We start from the raw sequence: 10,576 nt of genomic DNA, 5'->3' as shown, positions 1-10,576 counted from the left end.
GAGACGACTGGCTGCGTGGAAGCAGGCCGGGAGACGACTGGCTGCGTGGAAGCAGGCCGGGAGACGACTGGCTGCGTGGAAGCAGGCCGGGAGACGACTGGCTGCGTGGAAGCAGGCCGGGAGACGACTGGCTGCGTGGAAGCAGGCCGGGAGACGACTGGCTGCGTGGAAGCAGGCCGGGAGACGACTGGCTGCGTGGAAGCAGGCCGGGAGACGACTGGCTGCGTGGAAGCAGGCCGGGAGACGACTGGCTGCGTGGAAGCAGGCCGGGAGACGACTGGCTGCGTGGAAGCAGGCCGGGAGACGACTGGCTGCGTGGAAGCAGGCCGGGAGACGACTGGCTGCGTGGAAGCAGGCCGGGAGACGACTGGCTGCGTGGAAGCAGGCCGGGAGACGACTGGCTGCGTGGAAGCAGGCCGGGAGACGACTGGCTGCGTGGAAGCAGGCCGGGAGACGACTGGCTGCGTGGAAGCAGGCCGGGAGACGACTGGCTGCGTGGAAGCAGGCCGGGAGACGACTGGCTGCGTGGAAGCAGGCCGGGAGACGACTGGCTGCGTGGAAGCAGGCCGGGAGACGACTGGCTGCGTGGAAGCAGGCCGGGAGACGACTGGCTGCGTGGAAGCAGGCCGGGAGACGACTGGCTGCGTGGAAGCAGGCCGGGAGACGACTGGCTGCGTGGAAGCAGGCCGGGAGACGACTGGCTGCGTGGAAGCAGGCCGGGAGACGACTGGCTGCGTGGAAGCAGGCCGGGAGACGGAAAGAGCAGACTGCGAGCTAGAGAGGGCAGACTGCGTGGGAGCAGGCTGCGAGCTGGAGAGGGCAGGAGCTGAGGGAACTGACTGAGAGGGCACTGAAACTGCTGACACTGGGGACCAAGGAAGAGCGACTGGAGCTAGAACTGACTGAGGGCGAGGGAGAGCGACTGGAGCTAGAGCTGACTGAGGGCGAGGGAGAGCGACTGGAGCTAGAGCTGACTGAGGTCGAGGAAGAGCGACTGGAGCTAGAGCTGACTGAGGTCGAGGAAGAGCGACTGGAGCTAGAGCTGACTGAGGTCGAGGAAGAGCGACTGGAGCTAGAGCTGACTGAGGGCGAGGGAGAGCGACTGGAGCTAGAGCTGACTGAGGGCGAGGGAGAGCTGCTGGCTGCGTGGGAGCAGACTGAGGGAGAGCCGACTGCGTGGAGACTGACTGAGAGCTAGAGAGAGCCGACTGCGTGGAAACTGACTGAGAGCTAGGGAGAGCTGACTGCGTGGAAACTGACTGAGAGCTAGGGAGAGCTGACTGCGTGGAAACTGACTGAGAGCTAGGGAGAGCTGACTGCGTGGAAACTGACTGAGAGCTAGGGAGAGCTGACTGCGTGGAAACTGACTGAGAGCTAGGGAGAGCTGACTGCGTGGAAACTGACTGAGAGCTAGGGAGAGCTGACTGCGTGGAGACAGACTGAGAGCTAGGGAGAGCTGAGGCTGAGGGAGACCCTGCTGCTGCTGCTAACGCTGAAAACCGATGCGAAGGCTTGGACCTGGTTGCCCCCACCCGCGGAACAGGTACGGGTGCAGAGGTCAGCCCGTCCGTGGCTGCCCCCACCCGCGGAACAGGTACGGGTGCAGAGGTCAGCCCGTCCGTGGCTGCCCCCACCCGCGGAACAGGTACGGGTGCAGAGGTCAGCCCGTCCGTGGCTGCCCCCACCCGCGGAACAGGTACGGGTGCAGAGGTCAGCCCGTCCGTGGCTGCCCCCACCCGCGGAACAGGTACGGGTGCAGAGGTCAGCCCGTCCGCGGCTGCCCCCACCCGCGGAACAGGTACGGGTGCAGAGGTCAGCCCGTCCGCGGCTGCCCCCACCCGCGGAACAGGTACGGGTGCAGAGGTCAGCCCGTCCGCGGCTGCCCCCACCCGCGGAACAGGTACGGGTGCAGAGGTCAGCCCGTCCGCGGCTGCCCCCACCCGCGGAACAGGTACGGTTGCAGGGAGAGCTGGAGCCAAGGGAGCGGGAGCAGGGTGAGCAGAGGGAGCTGGAGCTAACTGAGGGGTCTGAGACTGCGACTGAGGAGGAGCTGGAGCTAACTGAGGGGTCTGAGACTGCGACTGAGGAGGAGCTGGAGCTACAGCTGACTGGGAACACTGCGACTGAGGAGGAGCTGGAGCTACAGCTGACTGGGAACACTGCGACTGAGGAGGAGCTGGAGCTACAGCTGACTGGGAACACTGCGACTGAGGAGGAGCTGGCGCTACAGCTGAGGTCTGTGGCGCTGGCTGTGGATGAAGGGTGGTGATGACAAAGTCTTTCACGAGCCCATGCAGAGAGTCCAGCAGCCAAGGATGGTCACACACTAGCCCTTGCAGTTTGGCTGTGATAGCTTTCTGCTCAATCTCGCATGGGTCAGACAGCAGCTCAAAGACCAACGAGTCCACCCACCGAATGATGGTCTGCTTTGCCACCTCAGGGAGGGGAAAAGCAGCGGGGTCAGAGACGGTAGTTTGCGCATGACGCGGTGACAATATCCGCGGCGTTATACCGCTCGGGTCTGGGGGGGGCCCCCCACCGATGCTGCCGGGAACTCCCCCTCCTCCGTGGCCGCCGCGACGGCAGTGGAAGGGGGAAGCCAGTGAGCGGAGCCGCAGATGAAGGACGCTGACGGGCACTGTTCTGAAATGCTGGGCCCCCCAGCGCCAGACGAGTGCCGTTGAAGTAGCCGGAGCTAGCCAGGTCTTTAGTATGGTCGCGTCGTTCTGTCATGGCCGGGGAGGAAACGGACGAGGAAGGACAAACATGCAGGACTCCGGAGATGGGCATAACTAAAGGCGTTTATTAATGTAGGGAAAAACTATACAAAAACCGTTCAGAAGGGAGACGAAGGGGAACCACAGGGAGCACAGGAACACACGGGCACACAACATCAACGACGCGACAACAGGCATAGAAAACGCAGGACTTAAATACACAGAAGGGCTGATGAGGGAAGAGGAAACAGGTGGGAACACAGGTGACACTGATAACTAAGACGAGACCAGAGGGAAGCAAAACTGAATACAACAGACGGGCTGGATGAATATCAAAATAAAACAGGAAGTATGACAAGGGAACAGAGACGCAAACCTGACAGAATACAGAGAGACACGAGGGACTAGAAATAACTGAGGGCAACTCTAACAGATAACAAAACAACCTGAGAAAACGGAAACCATACCAAGAAAACATAAAACACTGGGCCACCGGCCCAGGACATGACATTGGGTGCATTAATGGTGTCATGGTCCTGGGCCGGTGGCCCAGAGTTTTGTGTACCTGGTGTATAGTTCTGTGTTATTGTGGTTTCTGTCTCACTGTGCTATTTATCAGTAGGTGTTTAGTCTGTGTGTTCAATGTTGGGTTTCTTCCTGTTTTATTTTGGTAGGTCTTTGGTCTGTGTGCTTTGGGTTTAGTTTTGTTTCCTGTGTTTCCCTCCCAGGTGTTGTCCATTACCTCCTGTGTGTATATAAGTCTTGTGTTTTCTATGCCTGTTGTCGCATTATTAGTTGTTGTCTGCCGTTCCTCGCATATGTCAAGTCTAGTTTTGTAAAGTCAGGTTATTTCTTGTCTCCCCCTGTTCAAGGTTTGTTTTTGAGGAGTTACTCTTTTGTTAAGAACTTGTAAATAAACCGAGTATACAAACACCATTCAGGAGTTCTGCAATTTGGGGTCCTCCTTCCTACCTGCACAGCGGCCAGCCGTGACAAATGGTTTCTGAAAATCAGAGTCAGAGCCCTTATACACTGGATGATTTGGCAATATGAATGCACCTCAGAGTCTGTACAGCTTTTCAAACCCAAACCTGGTAAAATCTTGAGAGAGTCAGGTCTGGACATTGTTCACGGTTGTCCTTTTTCACACACACAGTCTGTTTCAGAAATCCTCTCTTTGGTAAAGAGTTTTACCACAAAGAAGGCAGAAGGCATGACACCCTTTCATTTACTGTGAATTCATTAGACAATTACCTGTTCTCATGTAGGTGCATAGACTAGGGAGCAAGCAGGGTAAAGACTGTTTAATGCCCGATTAGATTCAGCTGGACATTTGCATCCTCTAATGGACTTATGTCTAGAAAAGTCCAGGGCTGCAGTGCATTTGTGAAAATGGCTTGTGAGTTTGTCATTGTAGAGACTGAGATGGGACCTGTGTAGTGTCTTGAAAAAGCAGTGTAGCAGACATAGTGTCTTAGTACTTCAGCAGCCTTTGTTAAAGGTTACAACTGAGTGTCAGGTTCTGATTTTTGTCTATGTTTTAAAACAAAAAGTGACTTGAATGATCATTATCACTATTCAATCATTTTAAATCTAAAAACTAAATTCTAATTTAGGTTTCTGTGAATCTGTAAGCTCATCTGAGGCCGTAAATGGAACAGCGAGCTTCTTGGAGGTCCTGGCCTCCATCCCCATAGTGTAGTGCTGCCACATGCATGTAATTCTAGCAGACTCAATATTAATGACCAGTGACCATGGCCTCCTTATAATCCACTTACCATCATCACACAGGGTCGGCATGGCTACTGCTGCAGGGCTCTCATGCCCTAGCTGGACGTGATGCTACATTCCATTTGAATGGTGTATGGTTGGAAGATGGAGGAACACTGTTTTGCTACTTAAATCTGTATCTGGTTCTAAAAACTTGTTCAAATGAGGATGCTGCTGGAAAACCAACAGGATAATACAGACTATTAAAAGAATCCTCCATTGCAATGAAAGTGGACAAATTTGTAAAACAGGTGATGTAGGGGTGATTCATGGCAACACTGAAACTAATTTGTAGCACACACAAGGTAGGTCCTGACCCCAAGAGCTCTCAAACTTTAAAGATGACAGCTCAGAATCAGTGTAATTAAAACAGCTTTAACAGAGGCCAATAAGGCACCGGGAAGGCCACAGCAAAAGTTTAAGAAAATACAGGTGGATAGCTCTAACAAAGACAGTACCTTTATGCAGCCTTGGTCCCTTGACCTCACTTTCACCCCACATGTGTTAGTGGAATTCTTCATCTGTGAGAACCCTCATGATGAACTCTTCCCCCTTGTTCTCATTTTAAAACACACACAAAGAGTTAAGTTAAGCTGAATCAGTAGTGTATACATCAGGGTTATTATAGTTAACGAAAACGAACGAAATAACGAAAACTGAAATTGAAAAAACATTGTCGTTAACTGAAATAAATAAAAACTAAAATTAAAAGGAAGAAACGACAACTAACTAAAACTGAATTGTGAGTTCACAAAACTAACTAAAACTAACTGAAATTATAGATATTGTTATTTTTTCAAAAGTCTTGTGGATTGATATGAAATCATTTTTTTCTCTCTCCGAGTTTAAGCTCGGAACGCCGTCGGGCAAATGGGTGCGCATGTGCGTGCGTGCGCACACCGCGCTGCTCCTCAGAGAGTCCCATGTGGTGTTTTTTTTTTTTTTTTTTTTTTTTTTACTATGATAGCACAGATAGCAGCGAGTGTCTTGTTGTGGATGATGTTGTGGATGATGTACGGAACACTTCTTAGTCAGGAAAAAAAACACCAACATCAAAGTAGACCTGAGAAGCGCACACAAGGCAGCTACGGAAACCGCTCTCATCCTACAAGGCAACCCGGCCTCCACCTCCAGAGAAACGTGACTACTCGTCGGGTCAACGCAGCCCACAACGTTGTGTTTAGTCCTTGTGCGTTTCCGGCTACTTTATCAGTCAGATAATAACAATCAGGACTAATAATCAAAGCATCAATATAAGGACTCACAAATGTCAGCAAATTCCTGGAGGGAGCTGCTGAAACTATGGGAATGGACGTGAAGGAATGAAGAAAGTGAAAAAACAGGGACAAATATGTTTGCACCCTAAAAACTGAGCACAAAGAGCAAGGACCAAAAAAAAACCCCAGCACACAACCACAAGGTAATTAACACCCGCAATCCAGCTATACATGCATAAATGCGGACATGAGGTCGGAGGTAGGCTACATAGGCCGCAAAGACCCTGCAAGTCTAATCAGCGAGCATCTAACCAAGCTAGCTCCAAAACAGAAGCAGCATCAGGTGGTGAGAACATCAGGATGCAGCTGGATTTGAGCTTTGACTCCTTCAAAGAGTTTGTTTTTGTCAAACACCACATGTAGCTGTTGTTAATCTGCTGCACTGAGGCTGAACTTTATTGGGAGTTTATTGTAGAATTTATCGAGTTTTGGAGTTCATATTGTTCTTTGTTTCTCCATGTTGATGTTCATGTGTGTCCTTAATATTACACACATTTAGCATGTAGTTCTGCTGTCTGTGAACAGTTGGTTGCTGAATTTATTTCTTTAAAGGGTATCTTTAAAGTGTACCTGATTAAGTATGAAAATACTAAAACTAATACTGAAACTAACTAAAACTAAGCATAAAACCAAAAATAAAAACTAATAAAAACGAGCAAAACCACTCTGAAAACTAATTAAAACTAACTGAATCAGAGAAAAAAAAAGTAAAAACTAACTAAAACTAAACTATAATGTAAAATCCAAAACTATTATAACCCTGGTATACATACACCACCCTGTGTTAATGAATGACCAACCACACTATGACTGAGACATGTTGTTATGATTTCCACACATTCTCATCAGAGTGAAAAAGCATTTTCATGCCAGAGGAGAATGAAGGGCATCCCCTGTTCACTTCTCACTCCCCATCTCTGGTTCCTAAAGTGCTGTGACTGAGAAATACAGCTCAAGGTAGTGTGCCCTGAAGACCCTTTGCCCACAGACATGAGGTAATGTGAGGCTAATTAGGCTGAGGAGACAGTGTTGGCGGAAGCTCCTGGCCTGAGGCCCCATTAGTCTACAGTACAGTCTCCCAATGGTCAAGGGCATTTACTCTGGGATGAGGAAAACAGAGCAGCATCCCAGGCTGGCTCCTATGGTAAAGCCATGGTGATGGACTGAGTCACCACATGAAAGACTGGGCACAGGGAGGATAGTGGAACGACAGAGAAAAATGAGACTGAGAGAGAGGGTCATTCAGGAAAAAGATTGAGACTCTCAGCAGGAGTCCTTTTCCTTCTTATGCACACTGCATTCTTCTGATGCTCATGGTGTACAGTTTATCATGCTACAAAGCAGGATAAATCGTATTGAGCCATGTTTAGGATATTGGCCCTGACGCAGTTATTTTAAGGCAGTAAATCAAAATGATTGCAGCATATATCGTAAAGCGAGGCAGAGGCATTTTGCTTTAAAGGTTTCTGAAAGGGGGACACTGAAGGAATCTCTGTGACTCACTGGGCTCTGGACAGGATGGGCTTTCTGATGTTGGCACAGTTTCTCTTTCTTCTTCTTCTCTGCCTCTGGCCCTCATTTGCTACACAGCGAGCTCAGTTAATGGATGGATTTATGGGCATGAAAATAAATGCATCAAACAATTCACGAGATCATACTGCAATATCAATCTCAGGGATCTGAGGTAAAAGCAGAACTCTTCTTACTATAAATCCGTGGATTCCTCAGTTGTTCTGTTAAACAGGGAATGATTGAGGAATAGACAGGGAGCAGGTCTATTTATTTGGTGAGCGTCTGTTCATGCAGGAGCTGGGGAAGGCATTGCTTGACCTTTACTCACATGGTAGCTCACTTCTCAATATCAGAGAAAAATGATTAAAGAGGAAGAGGCAGATTTGTTACCTTAAATCAGTCTGGGGCTGCAGGCAGACTTTTATGGAACTATATGAAGATTTATGAACTCATCTCATTCTTTGCTACTCCTTAATACTGCACAGCCACTTAGTATTTTATTTCATCATCATATATGCACACTTATGTGTAGAGAAATAGTATTTTTCATTATTCCTCTTTAAAATACCTTGGCATATGTGGCTGTTTCCTCTGCCTTTGTTATCCAGTGTCATGGGAAACCTGATCTGTGAACACATGTTTCCGGCCTCCACAGTTGGGAGTGAATAAAACACAGCATCCGGGCAGATGGAATACCCTCATCACTCTGAAAATGGTACGAGCTACTTGAGGCACAGGCTGACTGCACTTTGAGGAACCAGGAAGCAAAGCAGTATGTCCATCACTACCTCTGATGACACGGCATCAAGGAGCTCATCGTTTGTTACCGACAAATGTCTTGGGAGTCTGGGTAGAGTCACTCCCTTGTTGGAGTGCAATCAAAATATGGTTTGTCAGCCTCAAGTATGACCTCAAGCCAGGCAAAATCAAATAAACACATGGAAAAACCTACAGCAGATGAGCTAGTAGGTGAATAAAGACATGAAGTTGAACATAACAAATAAAACCATGGAGTGAAACGAGACCTCAGAGAAAAGCTAAGTAACCTTTGTTGGCTGCTTCAGCTCTGTGACTAGGGCACCTCTGCCTAGAACTGCTTCTGCTATTAACAATGTAAGTGGAAACTGGGTCAAATAAATTTACTTAGTACTTCTGGAATATCTAAGGCCATAACTGTGTAAGCATTCCCTACTTAGTACCCAGGACAGCTCAGGGTGGCATTTGTGTTGTGTTAAACATAGATCATTGAGCTGGATGGCTTTTGGAGATGAAAAACCTTACTTACTTGCCTACTAATTCACTCAGCTTGCATTTGTCTAGAGAGCATAGAGGGCTACAGCCATATTACTGTACATAAAGACAGCTTCAAGTCTCTCCCTTTACTCTGTTATCCTAATTAGGAAGAAGGAGTGAGTGAAAAACATGTAAAGAAAGCAATGTGTGGACGGCCTGAGTAGGTGCCATTACCTCCTCCTGACCTTCCCACTACCTCGACTTCCCCCACCTCACTGCGTCCTTATCCACCATGGCTCCCCCTACCCTCCCCCTGCTCTGCCATCAAAGTGAGCACTGTGGAAAAAAGGAAACATTAAGGCTAGACAACCTGATTTGGATATGTGAGGGATTTCTTTGGAACATCACCAAGCTGAGGCCTGCTGAATCCTCCAGTGAGTTGCTTGCTGAACTTCTCAAGAGCCCCTCTTTACTACCCCCACTAACTCCACCTGTTCACAACCCCAGTTCTCAAAAGTCCAATGACATCTGAGTTAGTAATTTGGCACACAGCTGTAGCACAACACTGGGGGTTTGCAGTGCTCTGTTAATTTCAATAGTTATTGGATTTCCGTCAGTCTGGATCTAACAAATCTTTTAGTATCTCATACGCCTCCTGGATATCCAGGTAACAAGAAAAACTCTGATGTTTTTTAATGCCAAAATACTTTACTTCCAACATAACTTTCACATAATTTTGTTTGAGATTTGAAGACTGCAAGAAATACTTAGAAATACTCAGTACAGGTTTCCGGGGGCTTTCCGTACTTGCCTCTGGCTTCTGATGGGTGGAGCTGCAGCGTTTTGCCCTCATTGGTAAGTACGTTCCATGACACAGACACAAACATGACACAGACACAAACGCCCACTCAATCACAACTCAACAAAATTGTTGGTGTGCGTAACATGCTTTGTTAGTTTCGTTTTTCACACACAAATTTATTTTTGCAAGTATTGATAGTATTTTTTTATATGTTAAAGTGATGAACTATCTGATTAATAGACTTGTGCTCTTTCCCCTTTTTTTTTTTTGCTCCCTTTCTCTCTCCCTTTTTCTTCTTTTTATTTTCCTCTTCTTCAGCCTGTCAGCTCTGGCTGTTACATAGTATGTGGAAAAATAACTCAGATAAATAAAATAAAGGGTTAAAACATCAACAAGAAGAGCCTATTGAGAACCTATAGAGCTCATCTTGAAATAGCAAATATGTTTGGCACAACAACGCATTCAGATCACAGTTCTGCTTGCAAGATCTACCAGACATGACAGGCTTTAAAAAAAAAAAAAAAAAAAAAAAAAAAGAAATACTCAGTACAGCCAACTACATCAGACAGAAAAGTGTCTAAATTTTAACTTTTTGCTAGCTTTCAGGATAAAAAAAAAATAGACACAAAATTTTGATAAGGAGATAATAAGAATTCTACTAGTTAAATGTCACGACCCTGTTGGAGTTATGGTATAAATTCCATTCTGTTTATTATAAATTATCATATCTTCTGTTTGTATATTTTCTATAAGTTGTTTTATGTACATATGATACTGTTGTTTTTATGTTTGAAATCGAAACACGTGGTGACATTTTTTACAAAGGAAGTTGTAGTTACCTGCAGGCTGCTCTCAGCCTGCAGAGAACACATATAGGATACGTGTCTCGTATACGCCATGTTACATGCGCACATGTCACAGTATGCTTACGACCATATATGGTAAGGAAAAAGCCAAGAATGTTGTTTATTACATGCTGTAAACTGCGTTTGGTGTAACCCACGTGATCTTATTGTGAAAATCTGAATAAAAGCGCTGCGCAGGAAGCCGTCCTTCAGGACAGATAACTTCCGCTCAGCCGCGAGCTGAGTTCAAGGAACGGATCTCTCCTCCTTGCGCAAGTTCAAAAGAGTTATGTGTTTGTTCTCTGAGTTATTAAAATGATCTGAACCTATCAACCCCACCTCCTGGCTGGCCTACTCCTCCTTCCCTGTGTGTGTGTGTGTTTAGGCTTCATGGCCATGCCTCAGTAGGTGTTTCCATGG

Source organism: Archocentrus centrarchus, chromosome 20 (genome assembly GCF_007364275.1).
Source record: "Archocentrus centrarchus isolate MPI-CPG fArcCen1 chromosome 20, fArcCen1, whole genome shotgun sequence".
NCBI classification, from domain to species: domain Eukaryota; kingdom Metazoa; phylum Chordata; class Actinopteri; order Cichliformes; family Cichlidae; genus Archocentrus; species Archocentrus centrarchus.
Note: the sequence above shows the minus strand (reverse complement) of the source record.